Raw genomic sequence first — 22801 nt, forward strand, 5'->3', positions numbered from 1 at the left:
AAAGTTTACTCAACAACATTTAAAAGAGTCTGTGAAATACTGGGAGAATATAATCTGGTCAGAGGAGACCAAAACTGCACTCTTTGGAGGCCATAATACACAGCATGTTTAGAGACCAAAAGGCAAATCATCTCCAAAACACCAACACCCGTGAAGTGTGGAGATGGGAACACCATGGTGTGTGACTCTTTTTCAGCAGACGACACTGGTAAACTTATCATTGAAGGAAGAATGAATGGACAAATGTACCGAGACATTCTGATAAAAAATTGGCGACATGTTCAATACTTATTTCACTGGCTGTAGATCCCCATATTGGACAGATACTGAGGGAGATAATCCGGCTCACCGTTGCGTGTAACTGCTGTGATCTGGAGCACGGACGACGTCTCCGCCTAACGCCGCAACCAAAGGAAGAAAGTGGATAATCCGGCTTCAAGGAAAAGCAAAACGTATTTTATTAGGGGGAATATAAACTGGTGACAGAATAAAGAACGTCAATGACAATGGCTGCAAATATCCTGCAACCCGAGTGCTGCGGATGCGAGGGGTCCCTGCCGGCCGGTCCTGGCAGCGGAGGGGCTGGAAAAGCTTCTGTGCTTATTTATAACACATTGGACCCGGACAGCATCCAGAATTATCATCTGCGCTCGTCACATGGATGACGCACCCTGCTCCTTTCCCATCTACACTACATGGACCGCACTCGTCACACGGATGATGCACCCTGCTCCATTCCCATCTACACTACATGGGCCGCACTCCTCACACGGATAACGAACCCTGCTCCATTCCCATCTACACTACATGGGCCGCACTCGTCACACGGATAACGAACCCTGCTCCATTCCCATCTACACTACATGGGCCGCACTCCTCACACGGATAACGAACCCTGCTCCATTCCCATCTACACTACATGGGCCGCACTCCTCACACGGATAACGAACCCTGCTACATTCCCATCTACACTACATGGGCCGCACTCGTCACACGGATGACGCACCCTGCTCTATTCTTATCTATACTATATGGGCCGCACTCGTCACACGGATGACGCACCCTGCTCCATTCCCATCTACACTACATGGGCTGCACTCCTCACACGGATGACGCACCATGCTCCATTCCCATCTACACTACATGGGCCGCACTCCTCACACGGATAACGAACCCTGCTCCATTCCCATCTACACTACATGGGCCGCACTCCTCACACGGATAACGAACCCTGCTCCATTCCCATCTACACTACATGGGCTTCACTCCTCACACGGATGACACACCCTGCTCCATTCCCATCTACACTACATGGGCTGCACTCCTCACACGGATGACGCACCCTGCTCCATTCCCATCTACACTACATGGGCCGCACTCCTCACACGGATGACGCACCCTGCTCCATTCCCATCTACACTACATGGGCCGCACTCCTCACACGGATAACGAACCCTGCTCCATTCCCATCTACACTACATGGGCTGCACTCCTCACACGGATGACGCACCCTGCTCCATTCCCATCTACACTACATGGGCTGCACTCCTCACACGGATGACGCACCCTGCTCCATTCCCATCTACACTACATGGGCTGCACTCCTCACACGGATGACGCACCCTGCTCCATTCCCATCTACACTATATGGGCCGCACTCCTCACACGGATAACGAACCCTGCTCCATTCCCATCTACACTACATGGGCCGCACTCCTCACAAGGATAACGAACCCTGCTCCATTCCCATCTACACTACATGGGCCGCACTCCTCACATGGATGACGCACCCTGCTCCATTCCCATCTACACTACATGGGCCGCACTCGTCACACGGATGACAAACCCTGCTCCATTCCCATCTACAGTACATGGGTCGCACTCCTCACACGGATGACGCACCCTGCTCCATTCCCATCTACACTACATGGGCCGCACTCCTCACACGGATGACGCACCCTGCTCCATTCCCATCTACACTACATGGGCCGCACTCGTCACACGGATGACGCACCCTGCTTCATTCCCATCTACACTACATGGGCCGCACTCGTCACACGGATAACGAACCCTGCTCCATTCCCATCTACACTACATGGGCCGCACTCCTCACACGGATAACGAACCCTGCTCCATTCCCATCTACACTACATGGGCCGCACTCCTCACACGGATGACGCACCCTGCTCCATTCCCATCTACACTACATGGGCCGCACTCGTCACACGGATGACGCACCCTGCTCTATTCCTATCTATACTATATGGGCCGCACTCGTCACACGGATGACGCACCCTGCTCCATTACCATCTACACTACATGGGCTGCACTCCTCACACGGATGACGCACCCTGCTCCATTCCCATCTACACTACATGGGCCGCACTCCTCACACGGATAACGAACCCTGCTCCATTCCTATCTACACTACATGGGCCGCACTCCTCACACAGATAACGAACCCTGCTCCATTCCCATCTACACTACATGGTCTTCACTCCTCACACGGATGACACACCCTGCTCCATTCCCATCTACACTACATGGGCTGCACTCCTCACACGGATGACGCACCCTGCTCCATTCCCATCTACACTACATGGGCCGCACTCCTCACACGGATGACGCACCCTGCTCCATTCCCATCTACACTACATGGGCCGCACTCCTCACACGGATAACGAACCCTGCTCCATTCCCATCTACACTACATGGGCCGCACTCCTCACAAGGATAACGAACCCTGCTCCATTCCCATCTACACTACATGGGCCGCACTCCTCACATGGATGACGCACCCTGCTCCATTCCCATCTACACTACATGGGCCGCACTCGTCAGACGGATGACGAACCCTGCTCCATTCCCATCTACACTACATGGGCCGCACTCCTCACACGGATGACGCACCCTGCTCCATTCCCATCTACACTACATGGGCCGCACTCCTCACACGGATGACGCACCCTGCTCCATTCCCATATACACTACATGGGCCGCACTCGTCACACGGATGACGCACCCTGCTTCATTCCCATCTACACTACATGGGCCGCACTTGTCACACGGATGACGCACCCTGCTCCATTCCCATCTACACTACATGGGCCGCACTCGTCACACAGATGACGCACCCTGCTCCATTCCCATCTACACTACATGGGCCGCGCTCATCACACGGATGACGCACCCTGCTCCATTCCCATATACACTACATGGGCCGCACTCGTCACACGGATGACGCACCTGCTCCATTCCCATCTACACTACATGGGCTGCACTCCTCACACGGATGACGCACCCTGCTCCATTCCCATCTACACTACATGGGCCGCACTCGTCACACGGATGACGAACCCTGCTCCATTCCCATCTACACTACATGGGCCGCACTCCTCACACGGATGACGCACCCTGCTCCATTCCCATCTACACTACATGGGCCGCACTCGTCACACGGATGACGCACCCTGCTCCATTCCCATCTACACTACATGGGCCGCACTCGTCACACGGATGACGCACCTGCTCCATTCCCATCTACACTACATGGGACTCACTCCTCACACGGATGACGCACCCTGCTCTATTCCCATCTACACTACATGGGCCGCACTCCTCACATGGATGACGCACCCTGCTCCATTCCTATCTATACTATATGGGCCACACTCCTCACACGGATGACGCACCCTGCTCCATTCCTATCTATGCTATATGGGCCACACTCCTCACACGGATGACGCACACTGCTCCATTCCCATCTACACTACATGGGCCGCACTCCTCACACGGATGACGCACCCTGCTCCATTCCCATCTACACTACATGGGCCGCACTCATCACACGGATGACGCACCCTGCTCCATTCCCATCTACACTACATGGGCCGCACTCCTCACACGGATGACGCACCCTGCTCCATTCCCATCTACACTACATGGACCGCACTCGTCACACGGATGACGAACCCTGCTCCATTCCCATCTACACTACATGGGCCGCACTCCTCACACGGATGACGCACCCTGCTCCATCCCCATCTACACTACATGGGCCGCACTCGTCACACGGATGACGAACCCTGCTCCATTCCCATCTACACTACATGGGCCGCACTCGTCACACGGATGACGCACCTGCTCCATTCCCATCTACACTACATGGGCCTCACTCCTCACACGGATGACGCACCCTGCTCCATTCCCATCTACACTACATGGGCCGCACTCCTCACATGGATGACGCACCCTGCTCCATTCCTATCTATACTATATGGGCCACACTCCTCACACGGATGACGCACCCTGCTCCATTCCCATCTACACTACATGGGCCGCACTCGTCACACGGATGACGCACCCTGCTCCATTCCTATCTATGCTATATGGGCCACACTCCTCACACGGATGACGCACCCTGCTCCATTCCCATCTACACTACCTGGGCTGCACTCATCACACGGATGACGCACCCTGCTTCATTCCTATCTATGCTATATGGGCCATACTCCTCACACGGATGACGCACCCTGCTCCATTCCTATCTATGCTATATGGGCCACACTCCTCACATGGATGACGCACCCTGCTCCATTCCCATCTACACTACATCAGCCACACTCGTCACACGGATGACGCACCCTGCTCCATTCCCATCTACACTACATGGGCCGCACTCGTCACACGGATGACGCACCCTGCTCCATTCCTATCTATGCTATATGGGCCACACTCCTCACACGGATGACGCACCCTGCTCCATTCCCATCTACACTACATGGGCCGCACTCCTCACACGGATGACGCACCCTGCTCCATTCCCATCTACACTGCATGGGCCGCACTCCTGACACGGATGACGCACCCTGCTCCATTCCTATTTATACTATATGGGCCGCACTCGTCACACGGATGACGCACCCTGCTCCATTCCTATCTATACTATATGGGCCGCACTCCTCACACGGATGACGCACCCTGCTCCATTCCTATCTATGCTATATGGGCCACACTCCTCACACGGATGACACACCCTGCTCCTGTGACGCCCCTGGACTATTGGGTCGTCACAGGTTATTGTGCAATCTGCCCTCCTGTGCAATATCCACCTCCTCCTTGGTTATGGGTCCCCAGCTATATGGTGTTGCCTACAACAGCTAGTAAAGTCCTAGGAACACTCTGCACCAGACACACCAGACACACCAGTGGACAGCCTGAGTGGAATAGGGTCACCCACTTGGGGTGTAGGTAAGGGGAGGTCAGGAGTGTCAGGAGTCAGTCAGTGTGTGAGAAGGAGAGAGTGAATTGAGGAGGTCAGGAGCCGGACTCCTAGGAAGCTATCTAGGTAGCAGACGTTGGTCTGGGCCTGGTAGGAGCTGGACCCCCGGTCGCAGGGGATCGTGATAAGGGGCACGGATCTGTCGAGGAGGACAGCCGGCGGCCTTGTACCATCACCGGGCTGGGACCAGGGCACGACGGGGTATGTGAACCCTAGGTCAGGGAGTAGCTTCATGCAACCTGACAATTTACCCGACAAGAATGGAGCCTTCAAGATCCGCTCTCCACCCGCTCCAAAATCGGGGTACTAGCGCAACGAGAGGGATAGGACTTTCCACAAAACGGTCCAGAAAATCCCAAGCGTGAACCCTGAGAGCAAGCTCCCACACTTAGCCATACTGGGGAGCGGGACCCGGCAAGTTCCATACTACCGGGAACAACAGAGAAGTAAACTTAGTGCCAGGAGGAAGGTGACAGATCACCAGGCAACACCAGTGGGGACGGGACCCGAACTAGCTGCCCTCAATGGCAGCGGTGTCCAGAACTTTGGTTTATCCGGTTGTCAGTGTCAGCTTAATGGACTGAGCGAGTACGCAAGTAACCCCTTCACTCCCAACGGCACATCCCTGTCACCATCACCGAGTCCCGGGGCATCGCCCCTACCCGTGGAGGGTTCCAACACCTGGCTGCCCCACTCCATCGCCCCCGGGTACTCCCAACTGCAGCGGTGGTACTCCATATTACCCCACACCACGGGTGGCATCACGAACTCTAAATACAATCCCCTGTAAATACCCCCTTCATTTGAGTGGCCGCACGACCCCCGGGTCCGGACGCCCCTCGAGCCACCGTGGATCCAGACCCGAGCAGCCCGGCTGCTGACACAGGGGCGGCACACTCCATTCCCATCTACACTATATGGGCCATGCTCGCCACACGGATGATGCCCCCTGCTCCATTCCCATCTACACTATATGGGCTGCACTCCTCACACGGATGATGCACCCTGCTCCATTCCCATCTACACTATATGGGCTGCACTCCTCACACGGATGATGCACCCTGCTCCATTCCCATCTACACTATATGGGCCACACTCGCCACACGGATGATGCACCCTGCTCCATTCCCATCTACACTACATGGGCCACGCTCGCCACACGGATGATGCACCCTGCTCCATTCCCATCTACACTACATGGGCCACGCTCGCCACACGGATGATGTACCCTTCTCCATTCCCATCTACACTATATGGGCCGCACTCCTCACACGGATGATGCACCTGCTCCATTCCCATCTACACTATATGGGCCACGCTCGCCACACGGATGATGCACCCTGCTCCAGTCCCATCTACACTATATGGGCCACACTCGCCACACGGATGATGCACCCTGCTCCAGTCCCATCTACACTATATGGGCCACGCTCGCCACACGGATGATGCACCTGCTCCAGTCCCATCTACACTTTATGGGCCACGCTCGCCACACGGATGATGCACCCTGCTCCAGTCCCATCTACACTATATGGGCCACGCTCGCCACACGGATGATGCACCCTGCTCCATTCCCAACTACACTATATGGGCCACGCTCGCCACACGGATGATGCACCCTGCTCCAGTCCCATCTACACTATATGGGCCACGCTCGCCACACGGATGATGCACCCTGCTCCAGTCCCATCTACACTATATGGGCCATGCTCGCCACACGGATGATGCACCCTGCTCCAGTCCCATCTACACTATATGGGCCACGCTCGCCACACGGATGACGCACCCTGCTCCATTCCTATCTATACTATATGGGCTGCACTCCTCACACGGATGATGCACCTGCTCCATTCCCATCTACACTATGTGGGCTGCACTCCTCACACGGATGATGCCCCCTGCTCCATGCCTATTTATACTATATGAGCCGCACTCGTCACATGGATGATGCACCCTGCTCCATTCCTATCTATACTATATGGGCTGCACTCCTCACACGGATGATGCACCTGCTCCATTCCCATCTACACTATGTGGGCTGCACTCCTCACATGGATGATGCCCCCTGCTCCATTCCTATTTATACTATATGAGCCGCACTCGTCACATGGATGATGCCCCCTGCTCCATTCCCATCTACACTACATGGGCTACGCTCGCCACACGGATGATGCACCCTGCTCCATTCCCATCTACACTACATGGGCCACGCTCACCACACGGATGATGTACCCTGCTCCATTCCCATCTACACTATATGGGCCGCACTCCTCACACGGATGATGCACCTGCTCCATTCCCATCTACACTATATGGGCCACGCTCGCCACACGGATGATGCACCCTGCTCCAGTCCCATCTACACTATATGGGCCACACTCGCCACACGGATGATGCACCCTGCTCCAGTCCCATCTACACTATATGGGCCACGCTCGCCACACGGATGATGTACCCTGCTCCATTCCCATCTACACTATATGGGCCGCACTCCTCACACGGATGATGCACCTGCTCCATTCCCATCTACACTATATGGGCCACGCTCGCCACACGGATGATGCACCCTGCTCCAGTCCCATCTACACTATATGGGCCACGCTCGCCACACGGATGATGCACCCTGCTCCAGTCCCATCTACACTATATGGGCCATGCTCGCCACACGGATGATGCACCCTGCTCCAGTCCCATCTACACTATATGGGCCACGCTCGCCACACGGATGACGCACCCTGCTCCATTCCTATCTATACTATATGGGCTGCACTCCTCACACGGATGATGCACCTGCTCCATTCCCATCTACACTATGTGGGCTGCACTCCTCACACGGATGATGCCCCCTGCTCCATTCCTATTTATACTATATGAGCCGCACTCGTCACATGGATGATGCCCCCTGCTCCATTCCTATTTATACTATATGGGTCGCACTCCTCACACGGATGATGCCCCCTGCTCCATTCCTATTTATACTATATGAGCTGCACTCCTCACACGGATGATGCACCCTGCTCCATTCCCATCTACACTATATGGGCCACGCTCACCACACGGATGATGCACCCTGCTCCATTCCCATCTACGCTTTATGGGGCCCAGAGTATAAGGCTGAGCTCCGCAGGTGACGAGCAGGGGAGGGAGCGGATATCATTTCACTGACTCCGTACTGGAAACTTAATTAAGACGAGGCAATCAAGAGATGAAATACATTCAATTAACTCCACATTAATCAGGGAGAGTTCACCTCCAAATGCACCAAAGCAGATGTCACGTGCGGAAAATCATCCATCAGCACCGGAGGCGCGGAGAGTGGAGGGAAACCTGATTTATGCGCTGTGAGGATGGAGGGAAATAATAATAATAATCATTATAATAACTAATGAAGTTAGGAATCACTAATTCCTCCTTTTGCATTGTAGCCATCACCATGGACAGTGCGGGAACCTGCAGGCAGCGAGCGCCGCACATTGCAGGCCCTACAGATCCACTTATGGGGTTTTTGGCTGCATTCACACATGACATTTTCACGTGGACTTCACTGCAGATTTCAGCCTTAACAATGAAAAGGTAAAATGCTTCATCAAAATTCATACCATAAACTCACAACATTTTGCAAAATCCACAGCACTATGGCTGAGATAAAACACTTACTAGAAAGCTGCAGCATGGAGGACATTATACTACAGTGCTGAAGAGTTTGACCATGAATCCAGCATTGGATGAGATAAAATACTATAATGAAGCAGCATAAAGGACATTATATAAAAGTACAGAGCTGAGCAGCTGTTGTGTGTAGAGGTCACTGACAGTGTTGTGTACAGAGGCCACTGACAGTGTTGTGTGCAGAGGTCACTAACAGTGTTGTATACAGAGGCCACTGACAGTGTTGTGTACAGAAGTCAATAACAGTGTTGTGTGCAGAGGTCACTGACAGTGTTGTGTGCAGAGGTCACTGAGTGTGGTGTGCAGAGGCCACTGACAGTGTTGTGTACAGAGGTCACTGAGTGTGGTGTGCTGAGGTCACTAACAGTGTTGTGTGCAGAGGCCACTGACAGTGTTGTGTGCAGAGGTCACTAACAGTGTTGTGTGTAGAGGTCACTGACAGTGTTGTGTGCAGAAGTCAATAACAGTGTTGTGTACAGAGGTCACTGACAGTGTTGTGTGCAGAGGTCACTGAGTGTGGTGTGCAGAGGCCACTGACAGTGTTGTGTACAGAGGTCACTGAGTGTGGTGTGCTGAGGTCACTAACAGTGTTGTGTGCAGAGGCCACTGACAGTGTTGTGTACAGAGGTCACTGACAGTGTTGTGTACAGAGGTCACTGAGTGTGGTGTACTGAGGTCACTAACAGTGTTGTGTGCAGAGGCCACTGACAGTGTGGTGTGCAGAGGCCATTGACAGTGTGGTGTGCAGAGGCCACTGACAGTGTGGTGTGCAGAGGCCACTGACAGTGTTGTGTGCAGAGGTCACTGACAGTATTGTGTACAGAGGTCACTGACAGTGTTTTGTACAGAGGTCACTGACAGTGTTGTGTGCAGAGGTCACTGAGTGTGGTGTGCTGAGGTCACTGAGTGTTGTGTGCAGAGGTCACTGACAGTGTTTTGCACAGAGGTCACTGACAGTGTTGTGTGGAGAGGTCACTGACAGTGTTGTGTGGAGAGGTCACTGATAGTGTTGTCTGCAGAGGTCACTGACAGTGTTGTGCGCAAAGATCACTGACAGTGTTGTGTGCAGAAGTCACTGACAGTGTTGTGCACAGAGGTCACTGACAGTGTTGTGTGGAGAGGTCACTGACAGTGTTGTGTGCAGAGGTCACTGACAGTGTTGTGTGCAGAGGTCACTGACAGTGTTGTGCACAGAGGTCACTGACAGTGTTGTGCACAGAGGTCACTGACAGTGTTGTGCACAGAGGTCACTGACAGTGTTGTGTACAGAGGTCACTGACAGTGTTGTGTACAGAGGTCACTGACAGTGTTGTGTGGATAGGTCACTGACAGTGTTGTGTGCAGAGGTCACTGACAGTGTTGTGCACAGAGGTCACTGACAGTGTTGTGCACAGAGGTCACTGACAGTGTTGTGCACAGAGGTCACTGACAGTGTTGTGTGCAGAGGTCACTGACAGTGTTGTGCACAGAGGTCACTGACAGTGTTGTGCACAGAGGTCACTGACAGTGTTGTGCACAGAGGTCACTGACAGTGTTGTGTGCAGAGGTCACTGACAGTGTTGTGTGCAGAGGTCACTGACAGTGTTGTGTGCAGAGGTCACTGACAGTGTTGTGTGCAAAAGTCACTGACAGTGTTGTGTGCAGAGGTCACTGACAGTGTTGTGTGCAGAGGTCACTGACAGTGTTGTGTGCAAAAGTCACTGACAGTGTTGTGTGCAGAGGTCACTGACAGTGTTGTGTGCAGAGGTCACTGACAGTGTTGTGTGCAGAGGTCACTAACAGTGTTGTGTGTGGAGGTCATTGACAGTGTTGTGTATGGAGGTTGCTGACTGTGTTGTGTATGGAGGTTGCTGACTGTGTTGTGTATGGAGGTTGCTGACTGTGTTGTGTATGGAGGTTGCTGACTGTGTTGTTTGCTCAGGTCTCTGGCAGAATTGTGTAAAGAGATCAGTGACTGTGTTGTTTGGAAAGCTACTGTGCTTTTGAAAAGTATTTACCCTGCTTGGCATGTTTCATGTTTCGTTTTGCTACCTCACAATCTGGAATTTTATTGTCTTATTTTAAGGTTTGCATCATTTCATGTAAAGCACAAGCCGACAACCGGGAACATTTGCTTTTTTCTCTTCTTATTGTGAAACAAATTGGACAAAATAAATTAAAAACGTCAGTGTGCATATCTTTTCACACCCTTAGGTCAGTTATTTTGTGGAGCCTCCTTTTGTGGCAATTACAGCTGCCAGTTGCTTTGGATAAGTCTCTATGAGATTTCCACATCTTTCCACTGGGATTTTTGCCCATTCTTCAATGTAAATCTGCTCCAGCGTCTTCCAGTTAGTTTCCACTGGTGACCAGCGTCTTCACTTCTGACCACACATCCTCCACTGCATTGAGCTCTGAGCTGTGACTCGGCCGCTCCAATACATTTACACATTTTTCCCTTACATCTCTACAGTGTTGATTTAGCAGTAGCTTTGGGTCATTCTCTTGTTGGAAGGTGAACCTCCATCCCAGTCTCGCACAGACTGAAACAAGTTTGCTAAAGAACATCCCTATATTTCGCACCATCCACCTTCCCTCAGCTCAGACCATTTTCTCTGTCTCTGCTGCTGAAAATCAACCCCTGAGCATGATGCTGCCACCACCATGTCTCACTGTGGGGATGAGTTGGTTTGATGCCAGACAAAGTGTTTACCTTGGTGACCAAAAAGTTCAGTTTTGGTCTCATCTGAACACAGCACATTCCTGCAGACGTTTGGAGAGAATCCCACATGTCTTTTGGCAAAATCAAAACTAGCCTTCCAATTTTTGGTTGCTGACCATGGTGTGTACATAGGTCGGTGACCGCAGTATGCGCAGAGGTAACTGACCGCAGTGTATGTAGAGGTTACTGACCGCGGTGTGTGTAGAGGTGGCAGACCGCGATGTGTGTAGAGGTCGCAGACCGCGGTGTGTGTAGAGGTCGCTGATCTCGGTGTGTGTAGCAGTCGCTGACCACGGTGTGTAGCGGTCGCTGACCACGGTGTGTAGAGGTTGCAGACCGCAGTGTGTGTAGAGGTTGCAGACCGCGGTGTGTGTAGAGGTCGTAGACCGCAGTGTGTGTAGAGATCGCTAACTGCGGTGTGTAGAGGTCACAGACCGCGGTGTGTGTAGAGGTCGCTGATCTCGGTGTGTGTAGAGGTCGTTGATCTCGGTGTGTGTAGCGGTCGCTGACCACGGTGTGTAGAGGTTGCAGACCGCAGTGTGTGTAGAAGTTGCAGACCGCGGTGTGTGTAGAGGTCGCAGACCGCAGTGTGTGTAGAGGTCGCTAACTGCGGTGTGTAGAGGTCACAGACCGCGGTGTGTGTAGAGGTCGCTGATCTCGGTGTGTAGAGGTTGCAGACCGCGGTGTGTGTAGAGGTTGCAGACCGCGGTGTGTGTAGAGGTTGCAGACCGCGGTGTGTGTAGAGGTCACAGACCGCGGTGTGTGTAGAGGTCGCTGATCTCGGTGTGTGTAGCAGTCGCTGACCACGGTGTGTAGCGGTCGCTGACCACGGTGTGTGTAGAGGTTGCAGACCGCAGTGTGTGTAGAGGTTGCAGACCGCAGTGTGTGTAGAGGTCGCTGATCGCGGTGTGTGTAGAGGTCGCTGATCGCGGTGTGTGTAGAGGTCGCAGACCGCAGTGTGTGTAGAGGTCGCTGATCGCGGTGTGTGTAGAAGTCGCTGACCACGGTGTGTTTAGCGGTCGCTCTGCACAACTTTCAGCAATGCTTCCATACTCTCCAGCGACTCGATTACTTTCTTACACTTTATTTCCTATCATGAGTTTTCCGGCAAAAAACAAAACCTTGTCTTGAAAAATGCAAGAAGCCTCCAAGACCTGGATAACACTGTGAGGGGAGCAGGTTATAGGGACTAGGGCAGGTAAGGCCTCAGTTACAATATTAGCATTTCTTCCCTGCTGGAGTCTCGGCTGCTGTCCAGCAGTGATGTCCCCTTGACAAGATGTGACCGCTGCCATCAATCACTGAGATGGTGAGGTAGACAGCGTGAGACCGCGGATGTGAGTCTTTTTCATTGTAGAACTAACAGTATCAGCATGCTCTGCCAGCCACAAGAGCCTTCAGCTCGGAGCCTAGAATTGCAGAGTCCATGGAGCAGCGCTGTCCACGGTGCTGAAACTGCAGGCGGGAGCAAATACAGGATCAGGGGCACGTGCAGTCCTATGTAAAAAGCATTATTATAGAATGAAGTGTCCTTCAGCTTTCTCATAGATTCTGATTCTTAGATTCTCATAGAGGTCAGGGGCCCAGGAGGTCGGGGGCCCAGGATGTCGGGGGCCCAGGAGGTCGGGGGCCCAGGAAGTCGGGGGCCCAGGAGGTCGGGGGTCCAGGAGGTCGGGGGCCCAGGAAGTCGGGGGCCCAGGAGGTCGGGGGTCCCGGAGGTCGAGGGTCCCGGAGGTCGAGGCCATTTCTACCTCCAAAACCGATTGAATTGTGCATTATGAGGAGCTGTTGGGCCCCCCTATATTGGTCCTGCCTAGGAGCCTCTTCAGTTTGTGTCCGCCACCAATTCTGACTGTCCGTTACTGACAACTTCCAGGAACACTGCTTGCTGTCAGTGAATATGGACATTATTTGTTCCATTCAAAGGCGACTCCTGGCAACTCCTCAAGAGGAAACGGGTCCTTGTGTCTGGTGTTTGTCGCCTTTTCCAGATGTTTCAGCTCTTTCCACAGATGCTCAATAGCATTTAGGTCAGGGCTCATAGAAGCCACTTCAGAATAGTATTTTCCTCTTAGCCATTCTTGGGTGTTTTTAGCTGTGTTTTGGGTCATTATCCTGTTGCAAGACCCATGACCTGTGACTGAGACCAAGCTTTCTGACACTGGGCAGCACATTTCTCTGTAGAATCTCTTGATAGTCTTGAGATTTCATTGTGCCCTGCACAGATTCAGGACGCCCTTTCCCAGATGCAGAAAAGCAGCCTCAGAATATAACAGAGCTTCCTCCATGTTTCACAGTAGGGACGGTGTTCTTTTCTTGATATTCTTCATTTTTCCATGTATGAACAGTTAGCTGATGTGCCTTGCCAAAAAAGTTCCATTTTTGTCTCATCTGTCCATAGGACATTCTCCAGAAGCTTTGTGGCTTGTCAACATGTAGTTTGGCAAATTCCAGTCTGGCTTTTTTATGATTTATTTTCAACAATGGTGTCCTCCTTGGTCGTCTCCCGTGAAGTCCACTTTGGCTCAAGCAACGACGGATGGTGCGAACTGACACTGATGTTCCTTGAGCTTGAAATTCATCTTTAATTTATATGGCCTCACAGCCTCCTTCGCACCTCACAATTCATTACATGACCTTGATAGCATCTTTCTGAACCCCATAATCCATTACATGGCCCTAACATAGTGTCAACCCCACCCCACAATTCATGATATGACACTGATAACCTCCTACCCACCCCACAATTCATTATATGGCCCTCATAGCATTCCTCCCACCCCATAATTTATTATAAGGCCATGATAACCTGCTACCCACACTAAAATTCACTACATAGCCTTCATAGCGTCCTCCCCACTCCATAATTCATTATATGGCCTTCATAGCGTCCTCCCCACTCCACAATGCATTATAATGCATTCGGTGTCCTCCCCACCCCACAATTCATTATATGGCCCTGGTTGTGTCTTGCCCCCCCCACCCCACAATTCAGGACAGGGACTAAGGCTATGTGCACATCTTCAGGATTTGTAGCATAAAATTGTGCTGCAAATCCTGATGTGTTGGCAGGAAGAACACTGCATAAAATATGCGTTTTGCTTATAACTGTAAAACGCTACGTATTTTCTGCTACAAATTCGCAATGTGTGCATATAGCATTACAATTAATTGGGGGGGAGAGTCAGGGGCGTAACTAGAGTTTGATGGGCTCCGGTGCAAAGTTCAGATCTGGGCCCCCCCTCCACATACACCGACACTTGGGGTACGGGATAATGACACTGACACTCGGGGTACAGGATAATGATGCTGACACTTGGCTCTTACCCACAGCAACCAGGTTTCCCATGATCTGAATTCCCTCTATCAGCACCCAGCTTTCCTATGTTCTGATATCCATCTTGTCCTCGGCACACTGCTTCCCCATGCTCTGCTATACATCTTTCCCTCAGCACCCAGCTTTCCCATATCAGAGCATGGGAAAGCTGGGTGCTGAGAAATTATGTATAGCAGAGCATGGGAAAGCTGGGTGCTGAGAGAAGATGTATAGCAGAGCATGGGAAAGCTGGGTGCTGAGAGATGTACAGCAGAGCATGGGAAAGCTGGGTGCTGAGGGAAAGAGCCTTTTTCCCTCAGCACAAAACGTTCCCATCCCCTGCTTGTATCTTTGTCCCCCCTTGTATATACAGTTAGGTCCAGAAATATTTGGACAGTGACACAATTTTGGCGAGTTGGGCTCTGCATGCCACCACATTGGATTTGAAATGAAACCTCTACAACAGAATTCAAGTGCAGATTGTAACGTTTAATTTGAAGGTTTGAACAAAAATATCTGATAGAAATTGTAGGAATTGTCACATTTCTTTACAAACACTCCACATTTTAGGAGGTCAAAAGTAATTGGACAAATAAACCAAACCCAAACAAAATATTTTTATTTTCAATATTTTGTTGCGAATCCTTTGGAGGCAATCACTGCCTTAAGTCTGGAACCCATGGACATCACCAAACGCTGGGTTTCCTCCTTCTTAATGCTTTGCCAGGCCTTTACAGCCGCAGCCTTCAGGTCTTGCTTGTTTGTGGGTCTTTCCGTCTTAAGTCTGGATTTGAGCAAGTGAAATGCATGCTCAATTGGGTTAAGATCTGGTGATTGACTTGGCCATTGCAGAATGTTCCACTTTTTTGCACTCATGAACTCCTGGGTAGCTTTGGCTGTATGCTTGGGGTCATTGTCCATCTGTACTATGAAGCGCCGTCCGATCAACTTTGCGGCATTTGGCTGAATCTGGGCTGAAAGTATATCCCGGTACACTTCAGAATTCATCCGGCTACTCTTGTCTGCTGTTATGTCATCAATAAACACAAGTGACCCAGTGCCATTGAAAGCCATGCATGCCCATGCCATCACGTTGCCTCCACCATGTTTTACAGAGGGTGTGGTGTGCCTTGGATCATGTGCCGTTCCCTTTCTTCTCCACACTTTTTTCTTCCCATCATTCTGGTACAGGTTGATCTTTGTCTCATCTGTCCATAGAATACTTTTCCAGAACTGAGCTGGCTTCATGAGGTGTTTTTCAGCAAATGTAACTCTGGCCTGTCTATTTTTGGAATTGATGAATGGTTTGCATCTAGATGTGAACCCTTTGTATTTACTTTCATGGAGTCTTCTCTTTACTGGTGACTTAGAGACAGATACACCTACTTCACTGAGAGTGTTCTGGACTTCAGTTGATGTTGTGAACGGGTTCTTCTTCACCAAAGAAAGTATGCGGCGATCATCCACCACTGTTGTCATCCGTGGATGCCCAGGCCTTTTTGAGTTCCCAAGCTCACCAGTCAATTCCTTTTTTCTCAGAATGTACCTAACTGTTGATTTTGCTACTCCAAGCATGTCTGCTATCTCTCTGATGGATTTTTTCTTTTTTTTCAGCCTCAGGATGTTCTGCTTCACCTCAATTGAGAGTTCCTTAGACCGCATGTTGTCTGGTCACAGCAACAGCTTCCAAATGCAAAACCACACACCTGTAATCAACCCCAGACCTTTTAACTACTTCATTGACTACAGGTTAACGAGGGAGATGCCTTCAGAGTTAATTGCAGCCCTTAGAGTCCCTTGTCCAATTACTTTTGGTCCCTTGAAAAAGAGGAGGCTATGCATTACAGAGCTATGATTCCTAAACCCTTTCTCCGATTTGGATGTGAAAACTCTCATATTGCAGCTGGGAGTGTGCACTTTCAGCCCATATTATATATAGAATTGTATTTCTGAACATGTTTTTGTAAACAGCTAAAATAACAAAACTTGTGTCACTGTCCAAATATTTCTGGCCCTGACTGTAGATCTCCAAATACAATAATGGCCCCCACATGGCCTTCCATATAGTATAAAGGGTCCCACATAACCCTTCATATATTAGAATACACTTCCATAGTCCTCCATGTATTATAATGCACCCCCTTAATCCTCCATGTATAAAGTAGCCCTCCAATTATTATAATGAATTTCTCATAGTTCTCCATATATTATAATTCACCCCATAGTTCTCCATATATTACACTGCACCACATAGTCCCCAATGTTTTATAATGCACCCCCATAGTCCATGTATAAGGTAGCCTCCATATATAATAATGCAGCCAGCCTCTCCAGGCCTCCATGTATAATAATGCAGCCAGCCTCTCCAGGCCTCCATGTATAATAATGCAGCCAGCCTCTCCAGGCCTCCATGTATAACAATGCACCCAGCCTCCTCAGGCCTCCATGTATAATGTAGCAGCCAGCTTCTCCAGGCCTCCATGTATAACAATGCACCCAGCCTCCTCAGGCCTCCATGTATAATATAGCAACCAGCCTCTCCAGGCCTCCATGTATAACAATGCACCCAGCCTCCTCAGGCCTCCATGTATAATGCAGTATCTCCAGGCCTCCATGTATAATGCAGTATCTCCAGGCCTCCATGAATAATACAGGCTCTCCAGGCCTCCATGTATAATAATGCAGCCTCCCCAGACCTCCATGTATAAAGCAACCTCCTCAGACCTCCATGTATAAAGCAGCCTCTTCAGGCTTCCATGTATAATAATGCAGCTTCCCCAGAACTGCCTTCCCAAGCCTCTGGCCACCATTTACTCACTAATTTGTATTAAAAAAAAACAAAAAAAAAAACAACGTCTTCACCTTCTCTCTTCCTTCCACCGCTGCTGTCCTCTCCGCTCTCCTCGCTCCCCAGCCGCTGCTCTGTCCTTACCACTTTCCTCTTCCATCGCTGCTGTCTTCCCCGCTGCTCGTTCTCCCGATGCTGCGGTGCGGTCGGCGTCCTCCCGTCCTGCACTCTGTGAACTCAGCACAGCAGTCGCGCGGGAGTGACATCACCGCACAGGGGGAGAATGGTGATGCATAGCGCGGCACCGGCCACGCTATGCTTCATCATTACTGTGCGCGGTGACGGGGGAGACGCCGCTGCCGCTGACACCAGGCAGGGGGCCCCGATGCCACCGCTGACACCAGGCAGGGGGGCAAATAGCGGCCGCGTGGTCTGCAGCAGATCAGCGCAGCTCCTCTTAGGCTATGTGCGCACGTTGCGTAAATACATGCAGTTACGCTGCGCTTTGTAGTGCAGCGTAACTGCAGGCGTCCTGCGTCCCCTGCACAGTCTATGGAGATTGTGCAGGGGCCGTGCGCACGTGGCGTCTTAGAGCGCAGCGCTTCGGCTGCTGCCCGAAGCGCTGCGTTCTAAGAAGTGACAGGTCACTTCTTCCGTGCGCTTTGCCGGCAGCTCCTGCTCTGTCTATGGCAGGAGCTGCAGGCAGAGCGCATGGAATCGGCTTTTTTATTTTTTCTCTACGGACATTTTCTGCAGCGATTTGAAGCGCACGTGTGCTCTTCACATTGCTGCAGAAATTTCTGCAGGGCTAGTACGCAACGTGCGCACATAGCCTTACTGACAGGAGCTGGCTGCTGATCTGCCTGGCGGCCGCCGGGCCCCTAACCTCCCGGGCCCGGACGCGATCGCGACCGCTGCTACCGCGGTAGTTACGCCACTGGGGAGAGTCACAGAGACTGATTAGTTTCTATTAATTGGGTGGCAGATATTGTAGTCACTGGGGGGTACAGTGGCGGCTTTTTTATCACTGTATATTGTGAATGGCGCGTGGCTAATTGTATAATATATATATAGTATGGTACATATTTATATTCAGGGGTGTAGTTATGGGGGATTTTATATTCAGGAGGCAAATGTATGTATAAAATATATGTGACCTTGCTATTTTCAGGGCTGCGGTGGTCAGTGTGACAAGACAAGTCGTGGCTGGAAGATGGCGACATGAAGGTCTGACCAGACGGAGAACAGAAAATAACTAATCAGATGAGACGTCAGCGGTCACTGAATGGAAATATATATTCTGTGCTGTGTGACTTGGATTATTGCTGTTATTTGTTAAATCCCTGAGGCCACATTCTCACATTCGTGTGACGTTTCCGTGTGTTGCCAGGCTTTTTTATCAGACGGCACGCGGACTCCTACAGCTTCATAGATCCATTCTCATAGCTGTGAAACTCATGGATCCGAGAATGAGATCTGCGATACTCCGAGCATGTGCTCTTCTGATCCGATTATGAGGAATAGGACAAACTCCATGTAGAGCACCTCCCTTTATTATATAGTGTCCTCTCTTGTTATGTATAGCACCGACCTTTATTACATAGTGTCCTCTCTTGTTATGTAGAGCACTGCCCTTTATTACATAGTGTCCTCTCTTGTTATGTAGAGCACCGCCCTTTATTATATAGTGTCCTCTCTTGTTATGTATAGCACCGCCCTTTATTACATAGTGTCCTCTCTTCTTATGTAGAGCACCACCCTTTATTACATAGTGTCCTCTCTTGTTATGTAGAGCACCGCCCTTTATTATATAGTGTCCTCTCTTGTTATGTAGAGCACCGCCCTTTATTACAGTGTCCTCTCTTGTTATGTATAGCACCAACCTTTATTACATAGTGTCCTCTCTTGTTATGTAGAGCACCGCCCTTTATTACAGTGTCCTCTCTTGTTATGTAGAGCACTGCCCTTTATTATATAGTGTCCTCTCTTGTTATGTAGAGCACTGCCCTTTATTACATAGTGTCCTCTCTTGTTATGTAGAGCACCGCCCTTTATTACATAGTGTCCTCTCTTGTTATGTAGAGCACTGCCCTTTATTATATAGTGTCCTCTCTTGTTATGTATAGCACCGCCCTTTATTATATAGTGTCCTCTCTTGTTATGTATAGCACCGCCCTTTATTATATAGTGTCCTCTCTTGTTTTGTAGAGCACCGCCCTTTATTATATAGTGTCCTCTCTTGTTATGTAGAGCACTGCCCTTTATTATATAGTGTCCTCTCTTGTTATGTAGAGCATTGCCCTTTATTGCATAGTGTCCTCTCTTGTTATGTAGAGCACCGCCCTTTATTACATAGTGTCCTCTCTTGTTATGTAGAGCACTGCCCTTTATTATATAGTGTCCTCTCTTGTTATGTATAGCACCGCCCTTTATTATATAGTGTCCTCTCTTGTTATGTATAGCACCGCCCTTTATTATATAGTGTCCTCTCTTGTTATGTATAGCACTGCCCTTTATTATATAGTGTTCTCTCTTGTTATGTAGAGCACCGCCCTTTATTATATAGTGTCCTCTCTTGTTATGTAGAGCACTGCCCTTTATTATATAGTGTCCTCTCTTGTTATGTAGAGCACTGCCCTTTATTACATAGTGTCCTCTCTTGTTATGTAGAGCACCGCCCTTTATTACATAGTGTCCTCTCTTGTTATGTAGAGCACTGCCCTTTATTATATAGTGTCCTCTCTTGTTATGTATAGCACCGCCCTTTATTATATAGTGTCCTCTCTTGTTATGTTTAGCACCGCCCTTTATTATATAGTGTCCTCTCTTGTTATGTAGAGCACCGCCCTTTATTATATAGTGTCCTCTCTTGTTATGTAGAGCACTGCCCTTTATTATATAGTGTCCTCTCTTGTTATGTATAGCACCGACCTTTATTACATAGTGTCCTCTCTTGTTATGTATAGCACTGCCCTTTATTACATAGTGTCCTCTCTTGTTATGTAGAGCACCGCCCTTTATTATATAGTGTCCTCTCTTGTTATGTATAGCACCGCCCTTTATTACATAGTGTCCTCTCTTGTTATGTATAGCACCGCCCTTTATTACAGTGTCCTCTCTTGTTATGTAGAGCACTGCCCTTTATTAGTGTCCTCTCTTGTTATGTAGAGCACCGCCCTTTATTATATAGTGTCCTCTCTTGTTATGTAGAGCACTGCCCTTTATTATATAGTGTCCTCTCTTGTTATGTAGAGCACCGCCCTTTATTACATAGTGTCCTCTCTTCTTATGTAGAGCACTGCCCTTTATTATATAGTGTTCTCTCTTGTTATGTAGAGCACTGCCCTTTATTATATAGTGTCCTCTCTTGTTATGTATAGCACTGCCCTTTATTACATAGTGTCCTCTCTTGTTATGTAGAGCACCGCCCTTTATTATATAGTGTCCTCTCTTGTTATGTATAGCACCGCCCTTTATTACATAGTGTCCTCTCTTCTTATGTAGAGCACCACCCTTTATTACAGTGTCCTCTCTTGTTATGTATAGCACCAACCTTTATTACATAGTGTCCTCTCTTGTTATGTATAGCACCGCCCTTTATTACAGTGTCCTCTCTTGGTATGTAGAGCACTGCCCTTTATTAGTGTCCTCTCTTGTTATGTAGAGCACCGCCCTTTATTATATAGTGTCCTCTCTTGTTATGTAGAGCACTGCCCTTTATTATATAGTGTCCTCTCTTGTTATGTATAGCACCGACCTTTATTACATAGTGTCCTCTCTTGTTATGTATAGCACTGCCCTTTATTACATAGTGTCCTCTCTTGTTATGTAGAGCACCGCCCTTTATTATATAGTGTCCTCTCTTGTTATGTATAGCACCGCCCTTTATTACATAGTGTCCTCTCTTCTTATGTAGAGCACCACCCTTTATTACAGTGTCCTCTCTTGTTATGTAGAGCACCAACCTTTATTACATAGTGTCCTCTCTTGTTATGTATAGCACCGCCCTTTATTACAGTGTCCTCTCTTGTTAGGTAGAGCACTGCCCTTTATTAGTGTCCTCTCTTGTTATGTAGAGCACCGCCCTTTATTATATAGTGTCCTCTCTTGTTATGTAGAGCACTGCCCTTTATTATATAGTGTCCTCTCTTGTTATGTAGAGCACCGCCCTTTATTACATAGTGTCCTCTCTTCTTATGTAGAGCACCGCCCTTTATTATATAGTGTTCTCTCTTGTTATGTAGAGCACTGCCCTTTATTATATAGTGTCCTCTCTTGTTATGTAGAGCACCGCCCTTTATTACATAGTGTCCTCTCTTCTTATGTAGAGCACTGCCCTTTATTATATAGTGTTCTCTCTTGTTATGTAGAGCACCGCCCTTTATTATATAGTAAGGCTGCACATCAAACTTAGATAATGGTATAATGCCTCAAGCATATGGACAAATATTGGAATATACAATGAAAAATGCTACTTGCTAATTTGAACATGTGAATAATGAATTGCATACCTGCCATGAATATTAGGAAAAAGGAGATATTTAGCAATCGCATTGATCAATGTAACTGAGCCCCAAGACCTCGTCAAGGCATATCTCTATATTGGGGTCCCTAGCTCTGTGACCCTAACTGTGTGTCATCTCATTGCAATTAAAAACTGCTATGGGTGGAGAGGGGTAACTAAGGACTTTCTTATATAGGAGATGGAAAAAACATGGCCGAAAGGGGCGGAGCTGTGTTCACATTCAGAAAAAAAAACTACATATAACTGAATAGGATAACTGAAGTGAGCACTAATATATATATTATGAGTGCAAGCCAAAAATTACATACTATATACGGATAAGGCTGCACATCAAACTTAGATAATAGTATAATGCCTCAAGCATATGGACAAATATTGGAATATACAATGAAAAATGCTACTTGCTAATTTGAACATGTGAATAATGAATTGCATACCTGCCATGAATATTAGGAAAAAGGAGATATTTAGCAATCGCATTGATCAATGTACAGTTAGGGTCACAGAGCTAGGGACCCCAA

The sequence above is a fragment of the Anomaloglossus baeobatrachus genome, chromosome 1 (assembly GCF_048569485.1).
Source record: "Anomaloglossus baeobatrachus isolate aAnoBae1 chromosome 1, aAnoBae1.hap1, whole genome shotgun sequence".
Taxonomy (NCBI): domain Eukaryota; kingdom Metazoa; phylum Chordata; class Amphibia; order Anura; family Aromobatidae; genus Anomaloglossus; species Anomaloglossus baeobatrachus.